The sequence below is a fragment of the Ambystoma mexicanum genome, chromosome 2p (assembly GCF_040938575.1).
Source record: "Ambystoma mexicanum isolate Mex_15411 chromosome 2p, UKY_AmexF1_1, whole genome shotgun sequence".
Classification (NCBI taxonomy): Eukaryota; Metazoa; Chordata; class Amphibia; order Caudata; family Ambystomatidae; genus Ambystoma; species Ambystoma mexicanum.
The window spans coordinates 1043182153-1043203763 of NC_090923.1; the positions used below are offsets into that span (position 1 = coordinate 1043182153).

General features: G+C 43.3%; 1 protein-coding gene across 6 annotated transcripts in view; it reads left to right on the plus strand.

Moving 5' to 3' along the window:
- Positions 1-1027: 1027 nt before the first annotated feature.
- Positions 1028-21611, plus strand: part of PELI3 (pellino E3 ubiquitin protein ligase family member 3) — a 418904-nt gene continuing 398320 nt past the window's right edge. For 3 of the 6 annotated variants that reach the window (XM_069644928.1, XM_069644933.1, XM_069644930.1), the window contains exon 1: positions 1028-1247. The gene's annotated coding sequence lies outside the window, so the exon portion shown is untranslated. The remainder of the gene's footprint in view (positions 1248-21611) is intronic. The other 3 variants (XM_069644929.1, XM_069644932.1, XM_069644927.1) reach the window with 2 other exon arrangements.

Consider the following 21611-nt stretch of genomic DNA (forward strand, 5'->3'; position numbering starts at 1 on the left):
TTTGACTTGTGCAAAAGGAGACCCCTTCTACTACTAACCAGTTACCACTACAGATTAGAAAGGGCTCCTGCAGCTACACTTCAGCAAAGACCTGAGAACCCTACGCTTCAGAGAACATCTCGCCAATTGCTGACTGCTCAACTCAACCCTACTCACCCTCCGGAGCTCCTCCCCGCCCCTGCTGCCCTACAACTTCTAGGTACCTCGGCTACCCCCACATCAAACCTATAACCAATTTGGAGCACCCCCTATCAACAGCGTTCTATTATTTTCCAGCTAGGTTTGCTCTTTACATATCCCAAACACACAAAAACACACAAGAAAAAGGAGACAAATCATTTGAAAAAAGGGGGAAGAAAAGGAGAGTAAGAAATAAATGGATGATAGAAATGAGGGTTGGGGGTGAGTATGCAGGAGAGATAAAGGATGATAAAAAAGTGATGTAGTAATAGTTCGACAGGGCAAATAGGGTGCAAAAAAGATGCAGTGGAGAGAACAAGAGGGGCGAGAGAAAAAAAGAGAAAAAAAGTCAGGCTAGGGAAAGGGCAGGTATAGGCGTGTGGGTGAAAGAAATAAGAAAAATAAACTGAGGAAAGAAAAGTGAGAATTGTAAGGAGATAAATAATTCGAAGGGAAGCGAGAGAGGAATGGTACAATTAAATATGGGGGAAACGGTGAAAGGAAAAGAGTGTGAGAAAGAGAACAACGGATGGAGTCAAGGAAGGATGATTTGAAATGGGTAAGTATAAGCGCGCAAGATAAAAAAAATAAGCGGGCAGGGTGGATACAGCGCCCCGTACCCGCCCTTCCTCCGCCTCGGTGCGTTCCAGCTTTTTCCATGTGCCGCCTCACCTGCATAGCAACAAAAACAGAGCCCGCACACTCCCCCTCCATCTCTCCATCTCACGATCCATCAGACAGAGGGTGGGTGCGCTAGGAGGAACGCAGACCGAGCGGCAACGCTTGCATCCTATCAGCATCTGCCCGAGGCCTTTCTAAGCCAATCACCTTAGAGGGAGGATAGAGGTAGGCGGACCGCCGCGGTCCTCTCCCTGCCGACGGCTCCGGGGAGACCCACCGTAACCATGTAAGCGGGGGCCACCGAAGAGCAGACAGCAATGCGGGAGCATCCCTCCTGCCCGCTGCCAGCCTAGGCGCCGTCGGGGGATCTGGGCTACCGCTGTTGCCGGAGCGGTACCCACAGAGCGGTGCTAAAGTAGGCACAAGACGCACGGAGAGGCGGCGAGGTGGGTGCTGGGGAACCGAAAATGCTGCGCCACCTGCCTGCATCCGCCATCATCTTCCGCACGGGGGCGGGGAGGGATGGCTGCGCACCTTGGAAATCTAATTGGAGAGAATAAATACACCCCGCTACCCTGTTTCTAATTATAGGTTTTTGTTTGGGAACGATCGGGAGTACCCCGCCATTGCGGTGTCCTCCTTATCCTTTAACTGTCTATGTATGTCAACAGAGCAGCTTGATGTCATTATAGGGAGATAATACACGAGTCCCATTACGTAGCCTCTTTTTCTATGGCACCTCCCATTGGTGGTATTTCAGCGCCTTAATGCGTGGTTTCTCGTTTCCTCTGTATATGAGTATATCGACTATATATGGCGCTGGTACGCGTTGATGACATTATAGGACTATAATAAGCAGTTACGTGATCGATTCTGTAATCGTTAAATAACAGACTGGCAGCTACTCCATGTTAGGTGGCACTGTTCATGTTAATGCTTACTTGTGATCCACCTCGTACAAATGCATGTTAAATGTGAGACATGGCATTCATTGTAGAATACAGCAGACTATTACTCATTGCTACCCAACACAGGGGCTTAAACACAGGGCATTACCTCGCTGCACAGTCCTCGCCTCCCTGACTTCACTTTTAACATTTTAGTGGCTGGAGTGCCTGTCCAAGCTCTCCTCATCAAGCTTTGAAGATGTGGACATCTCCTTTGTATGCATTGGCCCTGAGTGGGTAGGTTTTATAACTCACAACCCCAACCCTCTCATATAATCGACTCATGGGGGGAAAAGATGGACACAGTCCCCCCCGCCCCGACAAAATAATAGAGGACCACCAATGTTTTTCCTATGAGAGGGAAGACAGCACATCGGGAGGTCAAAACAGAATGGCCGTTATCTGGAGAATGGGTACCCAAGCAGTACATTGATAAATAGAAAAGAGAGGCTGTCGATGTATATGGGTGTTGAGTGTGAGTTTTTAAAGATTTCGTAATTAAAACGGACAGCTTCCCCCTCTACCCCACCGACCACACCCCCACCTCGCTCATTTCTGCACCCTTCCGTTTCCAGAATGCTTTCCATCAGCATATATTTTGAGCTTTCTACATGGACAGGGTGCATTGGGAGGATTTTTTTTAACAAGATCATCTTTCTTCGGCAATAGAAAGGTTTTTCTCTTTAGCTGTCCTCAGTGAAATAAGAGACTACTGGCATGTCATGGGTCTGAAGAATCGATGAGCCACAAACGACAACGATTCAAATAACCTCGCAAATTCCTGTAGCTGAAGAGGGAGTCACTGCAACACCCCCGCCCATGCATCCGAGCTTGTGATATCTGAGTGACCAGAGACATTGGCCTGCTGCCTGAGAACCGAGCCTGGCAGATCTGTATAACTTGAGGGGTGGGCCTGGAATCTAAGGACTGGGCCTGTGAGATCTGTGCAACCCGAGGGGTGGGCATGCAGTCTGGGGTGAGAGTCTGGCAGATCTGTGCTACCTGAGGGATGGTAAACCCGAGGCTTGAACCTGTGTAGTCTGTTTAGCCAGAGAGAGATCTACTGTCTTACATCTGCGCCTGCACTATTAGTTTAAACTGAGATGTAAGCCTGCTGCCTGGAGCTTAAACGTCTGGGATCTATGTAGTCTGGGCGATTGTTCCTCCTTCTCAAGCCTGGGTCTGGTGGATATACATGATGGGGAAATAGGCTTTGTTGTTGTCTGAGGAGTTACCCTTGCCAGAGAGCACCTTATTTATATAACTCACTGCCTGGCTCTTATTAAGTTAGGGATATGAGCACCCGGGAGGATGGCTCTGCTTGGGTTTTGTGTACCTAAAGGAATACCTTTGTTGTTTCAGGTCTGAACCTATAGGGGTCTGTATGCCTAGAGGAATGGCTCTGCCATCTCCATTCTGCCCCATTAGGTCTATGTAATTGAGGGGCAGCTCTGCTGTCTGCGACCTAAACCCGCGCGTGTAACTGTAACTAGAAGCCTAGCTCTGTGCATGACAGTTCTATTTTGTGGGGCTTGAACCAGGAAAATCTATGTAATCTCAAGGATATCGCTGTGCTCTGTTGTCTGAGCCTATAATATCTATATAACTGGATTGATGGCTTTGCAGCCTACATATAGTGCCAATACGAATCAATCATACACGATCTGTCTGCTATGCTACCCAAAGCCCAGTCTGGTAAAATCAATGTACTTGAATGGTTGCTTTGCTGTTTAGAACCTGTGCAGGTGAGATCTGTGTAACCTGTGGGTATAGCTTTGTGTTCCGATGCCTTAATACTGTAAGATCTGTGTAACTTCTCTGTAACCTGAGGGGCGCTTCTGCTCTCTGAAGCGGTACCCAGTAAGATCTGGGTATCCTGAGGGCCAGCTCTGTTGTCTCAAAAATGTCCTGGGGTAATGATGTAACTGGAGGAATAACTCTGTTTTCTGTGGCCCGGGCCATATAACCAGTAGTGCAGCTGTCATAGTTGATGCTTGAGCCTGGTAGATCGAGGCTTTGTAACCAGAGTAAAAGTGCTGCTGTTTGAGGCCTGATCATATACCTTCTGTTAAAGCTGAGCAACAGTAATTTGTTCTAGAGCCCAAGGTGTAACCTGATGTACAGACTTGCTGTTAGATACCTTTTAACTTGGGGTTAGTTCTGCTTTCGGCATCTGTACGATCTTAGGGTTATTGCTGCTGATTCTCTAATGTATATACCATTGAAGTGAAAGTCCTGCCGTGTTTGGAGGTGAATGTGTAATAACCTATGTGGAAATTACTCCAACCGTATTACAAATTAATAATTTTATCTGTGGGAGGTGCAGCGAGTGGTACAGAGTTCTTCTTGTAAAGACTTCTAACCTCTTCCAATCTTTGCCTATTCTCCACCATCATTTCAGATTCCTGTTGTCCAAGGCCAGTCACGAACGAAGTGACCTGATGGTCTCTTTGGCACTGTGAACAAAATGTGAGGGTCTCTCTGAATCAAGGCTCTGCAATGGAGTTTGGTAGAAAGGATCATGGGTAGTTTTCTCTAATGTGGGTTCTCGTCTTACCGTTATGTAGTACGATCTATGTATCTGTGGTCCTCTTACTGTGTGTCCCATGGGCGGACTAACTTGTGGAAAATTGAAGACGTACAGATGGACCATAAGAGAGGGGGGACAAAGTCAGTAACCTGTATGGCTCAGATCACAGATACAGGGAAAACAGCTTTCAAGGAACAATACATCTGTTGAAAAACTTGCAAATGTAAACATTTGCTTGACTTAGTTTATTGGTGAGGTTCCACGTCATACTCTCAATTGGAATATTGTGCAGTTTACCCATAAGCTGTAAGGTGGATGATCTTAAAGCTTATGTTACTGTGTTTGAAAGTGGTGGCTGAAGAAACTAGTGGCCTACAGAGCAACAGTTCATCTGTGGGTACATTTTGTCAAGGCTGCATGCGTGGGCATAGTTAAAACACTCTGTACAGAGAGAAGGCCTTATCAAATCTACCCCAGGCTGGGCAAGTTGAAATCCATTGCATGAGTTTACAATTCATTTTCTGAATATTTTCCAAATTTCCTGTTTTGCGCTCCAAAGTTTTTCAAACGTCTGTTGCTACACAGGCAGAGAAAGACTTATCAACTTAGGTACATGCAATCCCTAGCCACCTTTTAGAAAATATTTTCCATTTGTTTGGCGGCAGTGGCAAGGCCGACATGAAGACACGTTGTATTAGCTTCTTCTTGGAATCCCAGCAGTTTGAGAGGTGAGGCAAAACAGAATATAAAATTAAGGTAACGGCATCTTCATTACTGGAATGCTCTAAACAAACAAAGCAGCAAGATTTCAAAGTAGCCTTTTCTGGCCCTACACCAATCCGTCTTCTAACTTAAGTTGGGAAGGTCATAAATCATTGAATGGATTACCCAGCTGTTTAAAATAAAGGTTAATATACAGGGAGGTTACAGTCCTTATCTATGTACAGTCACCAGCTACCTTAAAAGTTAAGATGAATTATACCTAGCTCAAAGCTCGGGAACTTAATACTATTGGAATTAAGTTGATGTATTCTTCTCTTCCCCCTCCCTTTCTGCTTACCTCACGTTTTCCCACACATTCCTCTATACACGTCCAATTCTTGGCTGTGACTTACCTGTCATCTGGCTTGACAAATTCAGTTATCTCCACATTCACAGGTAGCGTTTCTTACAAACTATTTTGGTGAAAGACTCCATGTTCGCCTCCAGCATGCGACAACACACCAACTACATCCAGTACTGTGCACTGTCTGGTTTGGATATTGCCATCATAGTAAAGCCTCTGTTTTAAACCAGGCTATGCATTCCTGAAATTTTCTCTCATGCTTACCAATAACTAATCATATTTAAGAAGCAGGCATCCCTACTTTTGTGGTTGAGTGGAACATAGAGTGTAGCTGAAAAGAATATAGAAAGGGGTCTTGGGGAAGGAATGGAATGAGGCGGTGAAAAGAGACAGTTAGAAAGATGCAATAAAAAGGATAAGAAGCAATGCTGAGTCTCGGCGTCATTTTTGATGGCATTTTAGATATTCATGTCTGTTAGAGTCACCACACCACAATTGGCGATGAGGATGGGATGACTGACTCACGCAGCCTAAAAAAAGGAAAACAAAGGGAGAAACATGTTAGCCCACGGAGGGGGCTAAGGAACAGGCAGCCTGTGGAGGTGGCTGATCCGAGTGACTAGGCCGGAGAAACAGTGGTAGCCCGAGTAGGGAGCTAAAGAAAAAAAACAACAGCCTGTGGAGGTTGCTAATCCAAGTGACGAGGCGGGAGAAACAGTGGTAGCCCGTGGAGGGGGCTAAAGAAAAAAACAGCCTGGTTAGGTGGCTGATCGAGAACTTAAAAAAAGGACAAAGGGTGGGGAAAATTGAGAAAGGAGCGGCCGGAAGGAGCCGGGACTGACAGGCGAGAGGCTGTGTAAACAGCTGAGAGGTGAGGACCACGTATAAAGGATGCCAATGCTGACACGAGGAAGGAAAGAAATAGCGATCGTGGTGACGGTAAGAGGCGCTGCTCAGCCGTCTAATGTGAATATTCAAGGCCTTAAAGAGTAGTAAGACGCTCTGCATTAAGCTTAACTGAGACAATTTATGCAGCTGGGCGGTCAATCATAAGCAAGAGCAATGCGTTGCCATGCAAGAAAGTATTTTCTGAAAAATGTAAAGCTGCTTTACTTAATTGAGCGCAAGGTCCAAGTTTCGAAACCAGCGCGAAAGCCACTGCAAAGCCTCAAAGTCAGAGGAAAGGACCTGAAAACGTAGGAAAATGTGCAGCCATATTTGTTTGAATAAGAGAAACCACGAAGGTTGCCATAACAACACGACGAGCGCAAATGAAAACAATGTCTAACGCCGCATCATGAAGGTTACGAGTAGGTGAAATCAGATTTGTGACACTGTTATGTTATAAATACAACATATACAGCAGCTCTGTCAGTCGAACGCTGCAAACGCAGTCATACTTGAGTGCACATTGACATTTAAGCAGGGAAACAACAACGAAGTCCAACAGTATGCGCAATTAACAGGGACAACAGCACAATAAATCTAGCACGTTATTATTCTCTCAATATAGTGTTTTGTTTTTATTCAAATTTGTGAGCAATAAGCCGTGTCAGCCCAAAACAGAATGCTCAAAGCACACAAAAAAAAGAAAATAATAAAATGCGTTAACAGAAGCCTCATCTCTGAAACAACACCTGGGCGAGTCATTAACATTTATATTTATATACCACGTGCCAAGGTATCGAGAAGCAAGCGGGTTTAAGAAATACAGAAAGGGACTGGCCTTAAATTAGAGGGAGACATACAGTCATGTCTTCTGATGGAATAACTACAAACCCAGTTAGCTACCTATGCCGTCCAAACCCATTCAGCCTTGAGCCACAGGAGGATCAGGGACAGCGTTTGCAAGAATGGGTAGAGGAGTTTGAGGAATTTCTGAGGGCGGTAGGAGATCAAGATGCCCCAAACAAACTGGACATGTTCATAAATTTGGTGGGGAAGGATGTGAAAAGCGTCATCAAGACCATACTGTATCAAGAAAGAAGAACATATCAATTTCTAATTACTGCTGTCAGTGGGCGATTAGTAATCCCTCCAAATCGGGATTATGAATGCTGTGTATTTAACCAATGCATGCAACCCCTCATAAACCGTTGCACAGTTTGTTCTATGGTTACAAAGGAAAGCAACGTTTCGTGAATTTGCAAACTTTGACAACGATGAAGCAATTAGATTGAGAATAATAGAAGGATTTACATCATCACAATTTCGGAGGCATTTTCTGAAGAAGCCTCTCCCTTTAAAGGATGTTCTAGAACTGGCTAGAGTATATCAGAGAGTTGAAGCACAGGCGGATAATACTGAACATCCAAAGGAAATGGGTGCCATTGCCGCTTTGGGGCCATACATGCAAGGACAGCCATGATGCTCAGGCATATCACTTTGTCAAGATATGTGGATTCTAGGAAACATCTGCAACTGGTCTGGGTCAGAGGGTTATTAGCAAGCCCCATGTTTATTGAACAGATGGAGATGTGAACTAAGCTGCTGTATAAAAATGCATAAATGTGTTACGAACTTGGATGATAAGTAAGGGGGAATTGTTGTGGTTGAGTGGAACATAGAATGTAGCTGAATAGAATATGGGAGGGGGTCTTGGGGAAGGAATGGAATGAGGCGGTGGAAAGAGACAGAAAGATGCAATAATAAGGATAAGAAGCCATGCTGAGTCTCGCCATCATTATTGATGGCATATTAGATGTTCATTTCTGTTAAGAGTCACCACACAACACCTACCTCCACATCCTTATTACTTTCCCCTCATCCAATGTATCTTTACCCTTTTGTATGTTTTAGTTTGCTGGCTAATTCCCTCACCCTTTTCTTATCCATCCCTCTCACAACCCTCCTTTTTACTATCCAGTCTAAGGTCTGGCGACACCCTAGTGAGATCACAATACTATACATTTCGGACAAGGGTCAGGCGCTGTAAGAGCAGTACGGTGGTGATGGGTGAAGTATAGATATTCACTAACATAACACTGAACAAAAGAACTGCAGGCACGTAGGGAAGTCAGCCTATTTGGTTGCAAACAATATCTATGAGACTAAGCCATGCCGACAAGTGGGCGTTTTAGGCTGATCAACAAACTTTGCTGATTTTGTAGTTGTAAAACATTCAAAATTATGTGGCGAGGAATGGATTATCGCAGCTTGTATGAAAATAACACTTCATTCAGCTTAAATTTGAGAAGTTTATGCCTTGCAGCCCAGGGTAGTGCCTGTGTTTCAGCTGGGTGTTTGGGGTTCTAAAGGAAATTACAAGGCCCTTTGGCTCATTTATTTTAGCTGCAGTGCCTACCTATATGAACATATTCTTTGGCTTTTGCCAAAGCTGTCAATGGATGGATCAGGTAGGATTATTTCATAGCAGGGTAGTTGAAGAATTACTAAATAGGTTCGTAATACATATAGCAAAAGACTGAAAGTATAAATGCCTGTGACTACACCTAACTCTATCCTGAAAAGTAACACATTTCCTACTTAAGGCTTTACACAGGCAAATATACCAAATGAAAATGCCAGGATGAATGTTACCTTATAATGACTTATATAGCACAGATGATTAATGGGTATTATAGCGTTGTGTAATAAAATAGCTAACATTGCCATCCATTTAAATCAGAACATAACAGACAAGAGGAATAGTTCCATAAGATCTAAACATTTTATTGAAAATATATTTTCAGTATTTTTAAGCGTACATTCAAGTCCCAGCTAGCTAGGCCATTCCAGATTGAGCTCCCTGGATGGAAAAAGTTGTTCCGCCAGCTGAACTTAAATTAAATCTGGGGACCTTAAATTGCATCTGAGAAGAAACAGAGTCCTGCAATTAGTGGCCTTTCCATCCAGACAGTGATGAGTCTTGAAAGAAATCCTAGTCTGGGAACCAATGAAGCTTAACGAATATAGCTGTGGCACATTAAAAAAGTGGTGTTGGTTACAATTCAAGTTTCACATTGACATTAACAGTGGAGGAAGTAGAGTGTCAGGGATTAATAAAGTAAGAACTTTTCTATACCATTCACAAGCAGATGGATTTGTAGAAGGGATAAATGATAGTGGAATTATAATGAACCACATTACTCCTTTAAAGTACTGGAAACTGTCCCCATGCGTTATACATCCGTGCTTTTCCTGATCTGCGTTCTACATTGATCGCTCTTCATTGACACTGCAGGTATAGATGCTATCACAATCTACATCCCTACTTTCGATCCCTTCTCTTATCTGTACAAATCTTTCATGTTGGTTTTATTCTGCCCCCCCCCCTTCAACTTCCTTCGTTTTTTTCTATTTTCATGCAGACTAATGTCTAGATAGTCCTGGCACAATATGCCAATTTGTAGACAAGCCTTGATGCTGTAAAACCACTATGGTGGGCACTGGCGCAGTACAAAAAAAGCAACTAACATACAGTAATGCGAAATAGACCGAAGCATTGGATACGCAATTTAGGGCCTGATTCATGGAATATTTGCTTGGTTCAAATGAATCAGATTTTGTGTCAGCATTGCAAATTCACTTTTCAGCAGTGCAAATTCACTTTGAACCGTGCAAATATTCCATGAATCGGGCCCTTAGTGTTTTCATAAAATGTGTCTACCAGTGCATGTTTTTGGGAAAGATTTCATAAATATAAGGTGTGCAAGATCCAGCATAGCCTGCGCGGCGCCTTCATATGCACCAGAAACAGTAAGCAATGATATCCAAGGCCTCTAATGTATTACGTGTGCAGTATCATCTAGTCGGAAAGGTTTGCACGTTAGGGAGCTTTGGAAATCTAATCATATTGTTAGTATGTCGCTACATATTAATACTATAACCACGTTTTGTTAAAGTTGTCTTACTGTGTTTTCTGTCTTAATCTTGCCATTCTATGATGCCATTAGCATTATACTTTGCAATCTCATTATTCTGATACAAAGTTTGAACTTTGCTTTATGGGTGGCAAAACTAATAACATTGTTTTGAACCTGTAGTTTTTATTTGCTATTTTATTGTTTTATTGTTTATGTTCAGATCAAGAGAGAGTGTGAGTAACTGCCATAGGCGTTCCAAAAAAATAGGCCTGGCCTAGGATTTATACTATATGTGTTGCTTGTAACGTTGTTGCTTATCATACGTTCTTTTACAGTTTGCCATACGCTTGTTTCCAGGATCAGGGGCAGTTTCTCGTCTCTGTTTTGAATGTCTGAATTGTGTGGTTCGTGGAGAACTTGCTTGTAAACTGTCCAGAACAGGAAAAGATAGCCTTTGGTTCTTTTAGGTCTCAAAATGTGAACCCGTGACTGGCTGGTGTTAATTGACACTTGGTGAGTAAAAATAGTTTGCTGTGAATACATGTCGAATTGAAGGGGCTAGTGACTAGCTACTAGCTTGCAACTTGAACTGTTTTCCCTTTTACCTATCCACAATAGTCTCTTGCCATTGGCTCACTTTTGTTTATTGTTATTTGGGACATATTGCAGATCCTACCACTTACCCCCCTGGCTGTAATATTTCACATGCTGTATTCTGCTATAAGAGGTAATTTACAGTAGCTTGGAGTGACTGGTGTTCGGAGACATTCGCCAGATTTGTTTCCCTTTACAATAAAGACATGCTGTTTTCAGGTTCTTATGTTTGTTCAAAATGATTTGTTGGAGGTGTTTGTTTAAAAAACATTTTACATCACAGCAAATTGTTAAATTCGATTAGTGACATACGCTAATGTGGAATATATCCTGCTAATGCAATAATGGTCTAGAAAGTAAAGATGTCGTTTATCAAGTATCCGTGGCGAGAATACAGAAACCAAGAACATAAAATTGATGGAGAGCTGTAAATTAGCCTAGCTTGCATTGTATTATAGGAACGATGGCAATTAAAAATAAAGGTGCTAAGGTAAAATAAATTCTCAAAAAATAAAATAAAAAAAGTACTTCCCAAGGTACCTTCTCCTTTTGCTAAAACTTTGTCTGAGCCTTCTGCGTCTTGTGACTCTCACTGCAGATGTTAATCCCGCAATTTGATAACTTTGACTAGTAGGTCTAGTGAGCTGCACAACCTGACTTAAAAAAAATATGGCTTTTCATTACGATCAAGTATCTTTTATCACGTTTCCTGTGATTGTCTCCAGCGTTTATATGAATTGGGGGATATTGCCTGTTGGAGTTCGTGTCTCCAAGTTGGTTATGTTTTTGCCTACATGGTGCGGTTACTATTGAGTGACGAGTCTGTTGCAGTATTGTTCTGCCTTACTGTTTCCTCAAATTAACAAGGTACATTTGTTTTAGCGCCATCCCTGTTTTTCCTAATAGGTATCCTTTTACTTTGCAAGCAGTATGTCTAGGTGGGCCTGCTATTGCGCTGCAGGTACACGTATCTGTTTGTTTTCCTTTGGCTACTTTTACACTTCCAATGTTATGGTCGGTGTCTATGGTATTTGGTACAATTGAAGGCTGTGGTGGGAACTCTTCTCTCTGCAAGGGAGATCCAGATATGATGTTGAGGCAGACGTCTAAAATATCGTCAACTGAAGCCTTGTTGGCCCTGGGGTGGTTCTGCTTAGCTTTGGCTCCTTAGAGGGCAGTCCCATCGACAAAATTGTGTTTATATGAGACCGCTAATCTAAGTATTTTTAGTTGTAACCATTAGTTTGCACTTTAGCACCACTTATAAACCAAAACTGTTGCGCTGGACGAAGCAGGACACTTTGCCCCGGCTGTTCTGGCTCCAGATGTTTCAGCACGGCCGTTTGGGCGCATATCCCATGTCAACGTGACATGTTCGGCGCAGCCGACATGGCGGGGGGGGGATATTAGGCGCCAACATGTTTTGGCTCAGCAAATACATAGCTGGCTGGTTCCTGCAGACAGAATGGACAGCTGAGTACAGACGCGTTTAAGACAGTTAATCGGTATACACATTATTAAAGCAAGCGTAATGGGTATGTATCGGACTTAGAGCAGGGCATACGGTTATGAAGTGCTTCGAAGTAGCCAGGCAGTTCTATAAACCACATGGACGCCCCGTTCTTTTTATCCTATGGTATTTTGGACCAGGATTTTTAAACGTTAGGGCACGGTAGGCAGAATGTGGAGTACGTCTTTCGGACATGGAACTAGATCGATACAATTGTTCAGCGATTTCTGGTTAGGTGTGCACTCACTGCAGGTCTTTTTGCCTGCTCCGCACATCAGCTACAACGTCATTGTATTCGCAACTGTGTAATATCCACGCCGTCCGATTTACCGATAGAATGTGGTGGTGTTCAGCAGGGCCGGCCCTGGGATTTGCAGGGCCCTGGGCGGCAAAAGATGTGTCGGCCCCCCAAATTTGCATGAATAGTAACATTAGTGATATCACAGAATGAGACTTTAGTACGCAAAGGTATTGTGAGAAGTTACATTATGTTGCTATATGTAGGGTAGTAGACAAATACACTGTGATGTCCAGCATATGAATTGTCAATATTAACCTATGTGGCAATATCAGGAGTGAGGCAGACCGCTGAATACCTCGTACAGTGTTTAATTTTGGCAGATAAGGCAAAGTGTGATACAAGTTGAGGGAGCACTCACTTTGGTTAGGTTAGTGAAAGCCGGATTTGAGAGCAGTCTGCAATTCAGGAAATAGAACACATCTCTGCCCATATTTAATTGATAGAAATTAAGTTTGCAAAGGTCTTTTGAAACCTTGGTTTAAAAACACTATCTGTGGAAGGCATTGCAAAAATATGGTGATTGTGCTTTGCTAACTAAAACCAACTGAATTGGTTGGTTGACTCCATGACCATCAGTCTGGCTTCAGAGCTGCCAGAAACACATAAACTGCTCTCCTGAACATGTGTGAAGACCTGCTCTCCAACCTTGACTCCAATACCCACTGTGCACTCATCTTAATTGATCTCTCTTCTGTCTTTGACACGGTCAACCATTCCATCCTGCTCAACCGTCTCCATAATAACCTGGGTATCACTGATCAGGCCCTGGCTTGGCTGACCTCTTTCCTCTATAATCGACCCTCCCAGGTCCAACTTGGGTCCTTTCTCTCCTCTATCTCTATTTGTGGTGTTCCGCAGCGGTCTAACCTCTCTGGTTCTTCTTGCCCACTGCATTGCCGCTCTCTGCCCCAACTTTCAGTGCTATGCGGACGACACTCAACTCATTTTCAGGCTCCCTTCCGCCACCTCTTCTCCTTCTCTCATCTCTGTCTGTCTGCTATCCAGGAGTGGTGTGCTGCCAATGATCTCTGCCTTAGTGCCAGTAAGACTGAGATTCTCCTCATTGGCACACCTGCTCCCTCTTTTCCTGTTGCTCTCTGGCCGGCCTCTCTTGGCCCTCTTCCTTCTCCCACCTGTGAGGCTAAAAACCTCAGGGTCATCTTCGAATCCCCTCTCTCCTTCTCTCCTCACATCTCTGACGTCTCTAAGAAGTCACACTACCAGCTGCACCTTGGAGGTATTCTTCCTTTCCTCTCCTTCCCCCAGAAGCTCACTGTCGCCAGAGCTCTGGTTCTCTCTAGGCTGGACTACTGCAACAGCCTCTTTCTAAATCTGCCTGCTTCTACTCTCTGCCCTATGTAACTCATCCAGAACAGGACTGCGAGACTTGTCCTTGGCCTCAAGCCCAGGGATCGTATCTCTCTAGGACTGAAATCTCTGTACTGGCTTCCAGTGGCTCCGAGGATTTCGTTCAAAAGCCTCTGCATTGCCCACAAGGCCTTCTGGGGCCTGGGGCCTCAATACCTCCAACTCCTTCTTCCTAAATATATTCCTTCTTGAGCTCTTCGCTCATTTGCCTCCAACTCTGTCAGGGTCAGTCGCTTCTCCAAGCAATTGGTTGATCTCTTTCTTCGGCTGCGGCCTCCATCTGGAACAGCCTCCCTGAAAATTCAGGAGAACCATCTCTGGTTCCGGAAGCACCTCAAGACTTTCCTCTTTGCTTCTGCTTTCTCTCCTCCTCCCCCCTGCTGTACTCCTGATTGAAACTGACTGGTCACCTAGCCACCCTCTGATCTCGTGCCCAGGTCCCCTCCCCCACCAGCTGCACACCTGCACTGCCCCCCGGGCAACCCCTGCACTCGGGGGCTGTTTCTGTATCCCTACAGTCCCCACCAGCTCTTGACACTTGATGTCTACACTTACCCCTGCACTTGCCACTTGCTTGCCGCACTTTTACGTAATGTTTTTATTTATTCTATTTATTTTTTACTGTTTATCCTATGTATTGCACTGCCTCCTACCCGCACTTTCCCTTTCCCCCTTCCTTGCCTCATCACGCTTTGAAACACTTGTGTATAGGCACGTTATAAATGCCATATCATATCATAACTGCTGTTTTTGCAGAAGTTTCACAATTGTTTTTATTTTTATTATGTGTATATTTGGGTATATTGTTCAAATTAGCAATATGCTTTTATTACAGATAAGTATTATTTTGACTGTAAAAAAAAAGAATAGCAATAACTACGTTTATCAAGTGCTGCTCACTACAAAATCAGAAGGTAGCCTCATTAATGTACCCCCTGAGCCTTGATTGGAGGGGACGAGCAGGCCAAAACTGTTCTGCTAGTGTAGAATAGCAGTGGACTGTATAGCAGAAAGTTGCAAAGGCAAATTAGTAGGTTGGGAGACTTGCTGGCATTTATACGTTTAGACCTTCCTGTAAATCATGTGTCTTCTTTCATATTCCTTCAGCAACAGCGTCTAGATGCCCAAGGGCTTTGTGCGCTTTCTACAAATTTAAAAATAAATAAAATGTGCTGCAAAATATGGTGTTTTGACATGTGGATGAGTACAGCTCTTGCGCTTCACTCGTGTGGGAACGTTTGCGCCCATAGTGAAAATCAAAAGCTGGCACCTAAGAATATACGCACAGTAACTGAACATTTCTTAAAGTGAAAGATACAAATGTAGTTCACTTGACCTTTCCCCCTAGAAGAAAATAAGCTTCATACATCGAAGGTGCAAAGCAGTTGAGAAAGACACTGGTGCCTTGCCGAGGGCGTGGGGGGGCTGACCTCTGACAGCAGGGCCCTGTGCCGCTGCACATACTGCCCATGCCTCGGACCGGCTCTGTTATTCAGCCCATTTGATGATGGACACAAGCTTTAATCGTAGCTACGTCATGTGATGCGAGAAAGCTGGCTAAATTGGTGCGCCAAAATGGCTGGTGCCAAAACGTGGTGTGTCCTGCACTGGAGTACATAGGAGTGAGATGGGATCTTAGGAGATACACACAACTTGTGTTTGGGTTTTAACCCACCCATTGACTAGCAATGCTAATCCCTATGACCATCATCACCCCTTACCCCAGTGATCTCTTTGGGTAACCTCTATTCTGTTGTAATGTCAAACGTAGTGCTGTGTGGGGCCTGTCAGTGTTTTTTCTAAACAGCTTTTTTTGTGTTAATGGCTTAATTGCAGCAGAAACTGTACCCACGATAAAATAAAATGTCTTAATCACAGTGCGCCTTCTGCCACTTGATTTATGAGCAATATATTTGTCATTGCATCTGTTCATTGCACCAAAACAAACATTGGCTAAGCCAACAGTTTTGTCTTGTGCATGTTATATTAAGTTATATTTGCACAGCGCCCTTCACCACGAAAGTGGTCTTGCGCCACAGCTATTAGATGGCGATTTGCCAGGCACTGACATCACATGACCATGTATGCACACCATTTGCCAGGTTTTGCCATCTTTTGCCAGGTAGTAACATTATGGCAGTGCCTGGCAAATGCCTATCCCATTACTACATAAAAGCCCAAACTGTTAGCTTTGTCAATGCTTGTTTTTAAATTCCTTTCAAACTACTAAACAATTTCCACACTAAGACCTGCGCTGTAGTCTTGCTTGTAAAATGTCTGGTGAGGCAAATGAGTGGATTTTTGGAGTGCCCAGTTACGGATGACCATAGTGCTGTGTTTAAGATGATGTGGCACTGGGGTCCGCTTAGTGCCGAGCTCATAGATGATCTGTGATGCACCTGCTTTGGCTGAACGTTTTTGTAAAGAACAGTTACGTTTTCCCCCCTGGGAGCCGATGGTGCGATGTGAGCACCCGGCTGCCTGGCAGTGATTTATCCGAGGTCAAGGGAGTCCCTAGTCTTACAGGCGCTGTGCCCAGTAGTAAGTGGGTATTCCTGTAGCATCTGAAGTTAGAAGTGACGCAAGAAAACGAGATTCGCTTCAGATACAGGTAAGGTACTGCGACAACCCCACGCGAAGTGGCTGTTCACTATGTTTGTGGCCATAGTGTAACCATAACCTTGCAGACTCGAACAGCAATGGTGGTGCTGGAAATAGCACAGTGTTCAAGAGGGAAACTGCATCACCCGGCGCAATCCACGCACAGGGGAACACCGTCTAATCAGTGGGCGCTGGACACAGCTGTGGCTCAACTAATATTGGCACAAAAAAGAGAAAACCTTCCTTGACTGGTCATGACATGCTCCAAATTCAGCGTAGATACGGGAAACTCTCCATCAGTTTCCTCAGTAGGCCCAACACACCTGTTGATTGTGAGTCATATTGTAGGGGAAGGACCAGTGCACCTTCACTGCACTAAGGATGAGAAAGCTAGGAATACAGTAGGATAACCATAACATGCACATGGAAACTCACACCATTACTCCTCCAAGTATCTATGTATTTGTTCATGTGGGAGTGAAAACCTAAGTCACTGGGCATAGGATCACAAGCCCTCCTGGGTTCACTGACGGCGGTACACTGTTCCAGTAATTTCCACATACATAGTTTTTCAACACCTCTTGGCGTGGCTAACCTCTATCAGAGCCATCTTCATACATTATTATAATTATTAATTATCATTGTTCTTTTATTTGCGCGCTGAATACCAGAAATTGGTTTCTAAGCGTGGGATAGGAATTCGAACCTGTGTCGCCTTGCGTTGTCTTGCTACCACAACAAAAACGCTTTCTCTTGAGCTATCCCACCTCACCAATGGTTATTTTATCACATGCCAAATAATTCAGAGCATACCGATATGGAGTTAAAAGAACTCGGAGAATTAAATCTACAAGAGTAATTTTAACGGTTATTTTATCACTGCCTGACCCCACAGTTAACAGGTCGATTGTTAAAAACAGTTGTTTTACTTGCAAGTTATCCATGTCATTGCTTTGACTTAATTTCTTCCGTGTGGTCCCTACGTCACAACAGGCACAACATAGGGGAGGAAAGATAAGTGTAGGACTAGAATAGGATGACGTGGAAAGAACAGGGAGAGGAACGAAAGGGAGCGGGTGTAAGATCGAAAGGAACAGTGCGGCTTAAATTGGCACACTATAACATGCTTTTAAAAAACTCCTTGAAGAGATTTCTATAAGTAGGGAGGCCCTAGGAAGTCTCGGACGGAGTGAGTGAAAGAAGGCCACAGCCTTGAGGCCCTCACCAAGAGGTAGACTAAGTTGTAGACTAAAGGCTTTAGGCATTCGTCTTAAATATCCATTCTGGGGTCAGGGAAACCTGGGATAGGTTTGCGGTCGAGAAAGCTTAGTTGGACCCTTCTCTTGCCCGTAAAAATTCAGAGAAAACCATACTTTTGTCTTCAGAAAATAAAGAGGCTTGAACCATCGTGTATAGTCAGGGAAATTTATGAAGCTATAAGTGACAAGTTCCTGTCATGTCACCCATCTCTGTTCGCACTGTTGTCCCTCTTTCTACACTTTGAGACAGCTCCACTCTCCGACAGATCCCTTTGTTACTTCTGTGTATTCTGTTCACATGTATTGAACAATGTGTTTTAGCTTTTATGTTGTTGATTGGTTGCACATAAAACATTAAGATTTTAAAACCTTTTTTTCTTTTTTAAACTCTGACATAGAGCGGGCTTCACTCCTGAGGAACATCTTAAAAAACAGTTGTACTCATTTCATATTTGCATTTGCTCGACGCTTACGCAAAATCCGCTTAGCCTGTTCAGCCTTGTACTGCCTTACTTCCACAATGCTGTTGGCTCTTTTTTTGTGGTTGTTTTTCCTGTGGTCTTTTGTGAGGGTAAGATTTACAATCTTTGGCCTTTTTCCACTTGTTTTTATTCTTTATGCCCTACCTGTATTTTTAGTTACACTATGGAGGTCATTACGACCCAGGCGGTAAGGGTTAATGCCGTTGTTAACCCTTAACGAATGATTCCAATTTTAACGGCTGCTCTTAGCAGGTGTTAAAATCCATGGCGCTAACCCGCCTTGGTGCTAATTACGGCACCGTAATTTACGGTGCCGTAATTAGCGCCTTCCCCACTCCCATTATGCCCTATGGGGCAAAAATGGGAATGGGGAAGGGTAAATGGGAAATGGGGATTTACCGACCCACTCGTCCTTGGAATGGGGCGGTAAATCCGCCATCCACCATGGTGTAAACGTAGTTTACACCATGGTGGTAAAGTTGGTGTACTTACCGCCTGGGTCGTAATGACCTCCTATGGGTGACTATATTAAATATTCCAAACGTGAGCTCCTTCAAGTCAACTATAAAAATGGGTCCATTACAATCTTATCTCCATATTTTTAGCGAGATGTATATGGCTACAAAGGTCGAGAAAACGAATTTACGAGATAGCTGTACTTGCCCCATGCAACAAATAATGACTTTTAAGTGTGCTTTAAACAACACCTGATCTATTATTGTGCATGCTGTTGATGTGTATGATCGAATTTTAGATTTAAAGCTGGATTTCATGTTTATTGCTGACACCTGGCTTTCAGAGGATGGCCAAGCTGCTGCCCATACTTTCATACCCCTTGACAATTCCTTGTATACCTCACTGAACCTCTTGATAGGGGGTTGGAGTTATTGCAATTTTTTTAAATAAATAAAAAACAAGCATTGGTGCCACTCAGTGGCATAAAACATTTCGAAGGGCATGAGGTAGTAGAATACCTTGCTATGAAATGTAGTATTGATGAAGAAAAATCTTTTAACTTAGTTCTGTGCTCTTCCAAATCATTTGGTGACAGCCAAGAATACAGACTTTCTCCTGATTTTTTCGATATACAGAATCTTTTAGTCCTTGGTGATTTTAATATTTGGCTAGATGAACAGTCTCCGCCAAAGTCGAAATTTCTTACTCAATTTTTTCACTTGCCTGGTTTTAATTAGCTGCCTACCCTCTCCTCTCAAATGAAAGGCCATTGCCTGGATTAGGTATTTTATAGAGACCTTTCTGTTTCTTGTATCAATAATTTGACAGTTTCCTGGTATGATCACTCGGTTAGACTTTTTTTGTTTGAAATACCCCGGATCAGGCAGTATACACCCGGCTTGTGTGAATTAAATATTGGTCTGTAAAAAACATGATCTCATCCAGGCAGATATGCAGAGGGCACAAGAAGGAATAAAGCCTTGCTCTAATTTATCCTGTCTTAATTCCTTACTTGATCTTGGGCATTCATTTATTAACATATGTGACATTGTACTTCCAAAAGTAGCCAATGAGGGAAGCAAGAAACCCTCTTTTTATGGGTTTCAGAAAATATAAAGAACCTTAAAGCTCAAGTGCTGAAGGCAGAACATGATTGGAAAAAATTGGATTCCAATATGTCTTTAATTACTTGAGAATGTACTCAAGGTCTAGAAACTGGCAAAAACATAATGCTAAAAAGGAATATTTACATGAACACATTCTTAAACAGGACAACATTCTCAGGAAACTTTATCAAACTCTGTCCTCCATTCGGAATCCTAAGGCCATGGCTCATACAATTCCCACTTCATTGGAAAAGTGTATGAAACCTAATGATTATTTCACGTCTAAGATCACAGGCCCCCAGAAGAATACTAGTCTTCAGATAGCCAACAAATCCAGCTCGAAACAATTAATGCATGAACCTGAAGAACTAACCACAGTGGCTGACGATCAAGCCTTCAATGTTTTTGGGTTTAATTCAGTAATCTTGGCAGACACCCTATATCATTTAAGAAAACTAAAGCCCACTATATCCCTGCAGGATCCTCTCCCTGCTGTAACTACCAGGTGTTTTGCTAAAACAATTGCAGATCACATTGAGATTTACATTAAGAAACATGAGCAGGGTGTTGTTCCCACTTGGCTTAAGTCAGCCATAATAACTAACATAATAAATCCTTTTTTAGATCCGAAATTCTAAGCAATAATAGACCTGTTGCTGCGTTACCTGGGTTACCCAAGGTCCTAGAGCAGGTAGTCACCACTCGGGTACAAGGATATATAGATGACAATAATTTCCTACACCTGTTGCAATCAGGCTTCTGGCCTAGAAATGCTACAGAGAGAGCTTTACTGGCTATGTTGGATGATGTCTTGGAACGGTAGACCAGGGTGGTTTCTCTCTGCTAGTTGTGCTGGATTTGTCCACCACGTTTGACAGCACCATATCCTCCTTCACAGACTTGAGCATTATGCAGAGATCTCTAAGCTTCCATTGCAATAGTTCAGTTTGTTTCTAGGGGATAGATCGCAGCAGGTGAAACGAGGTCCTGTTTTATCTTCTTCAAATAATTTACCACGTGGAGTGCGGCAAGGATCCCCCTTGTCTCCTCTATTATTTAACATCTATATGAGACCAATGAACAGCATCCTTGTAGAGGTTTAATCTGGGCTTCCATGCCTATGCGGACGATACTCAGATCTATTTGTGATTGTCAGAGAACAGTAGGGGTATGAATAGGTTGGCAGAATGCTTGGATCATGTGGAATCTTTGATGCTCGAGAATGCCCTCCAGCTCAGTCCAAAAACAGAGGTCATTATTTTGAGCCCTAAGAAAACATTTCTGAGCTCAGAAATCCTTCCGGAAGCTCTCATTCTCTTTGGCGTTCCCATGAAATACGTGAACAATGAACAATTCTTGGTATATATTGGCAACGAGATCTAGGATGGATACTTAAATTAATCAAGTGGTAAAAGCCTTGTTTTTTTCAACTTTGACTACTGCGCACAGCTGCAACATGTATTAATCCTGAGCTTATGCCAGGTGCAGTGGGTTCTTTAATAAATAAAAAAAATGGAATATTGCAACACTTTACTTAGGCCTCCTGTCATACCAGATCAATCAATTATGATGGGTGACTCTGTATTTACTACGCACTGTTCCTTTCATTGGCACCCAGTAAACAAGTGATTTTAAAATCTTGTGCATCACCTCTAAATGCCTCCATAATTGGCACCTCCTTTCAAAGTAAATATTTTAATTATTCCTCATCAAGAGTCTTAAAATCCCAAGGAAAGAATTTGTTGCTAAATCCTTCAGCTAATTGTTTGAAAAAGGGGGACCAGC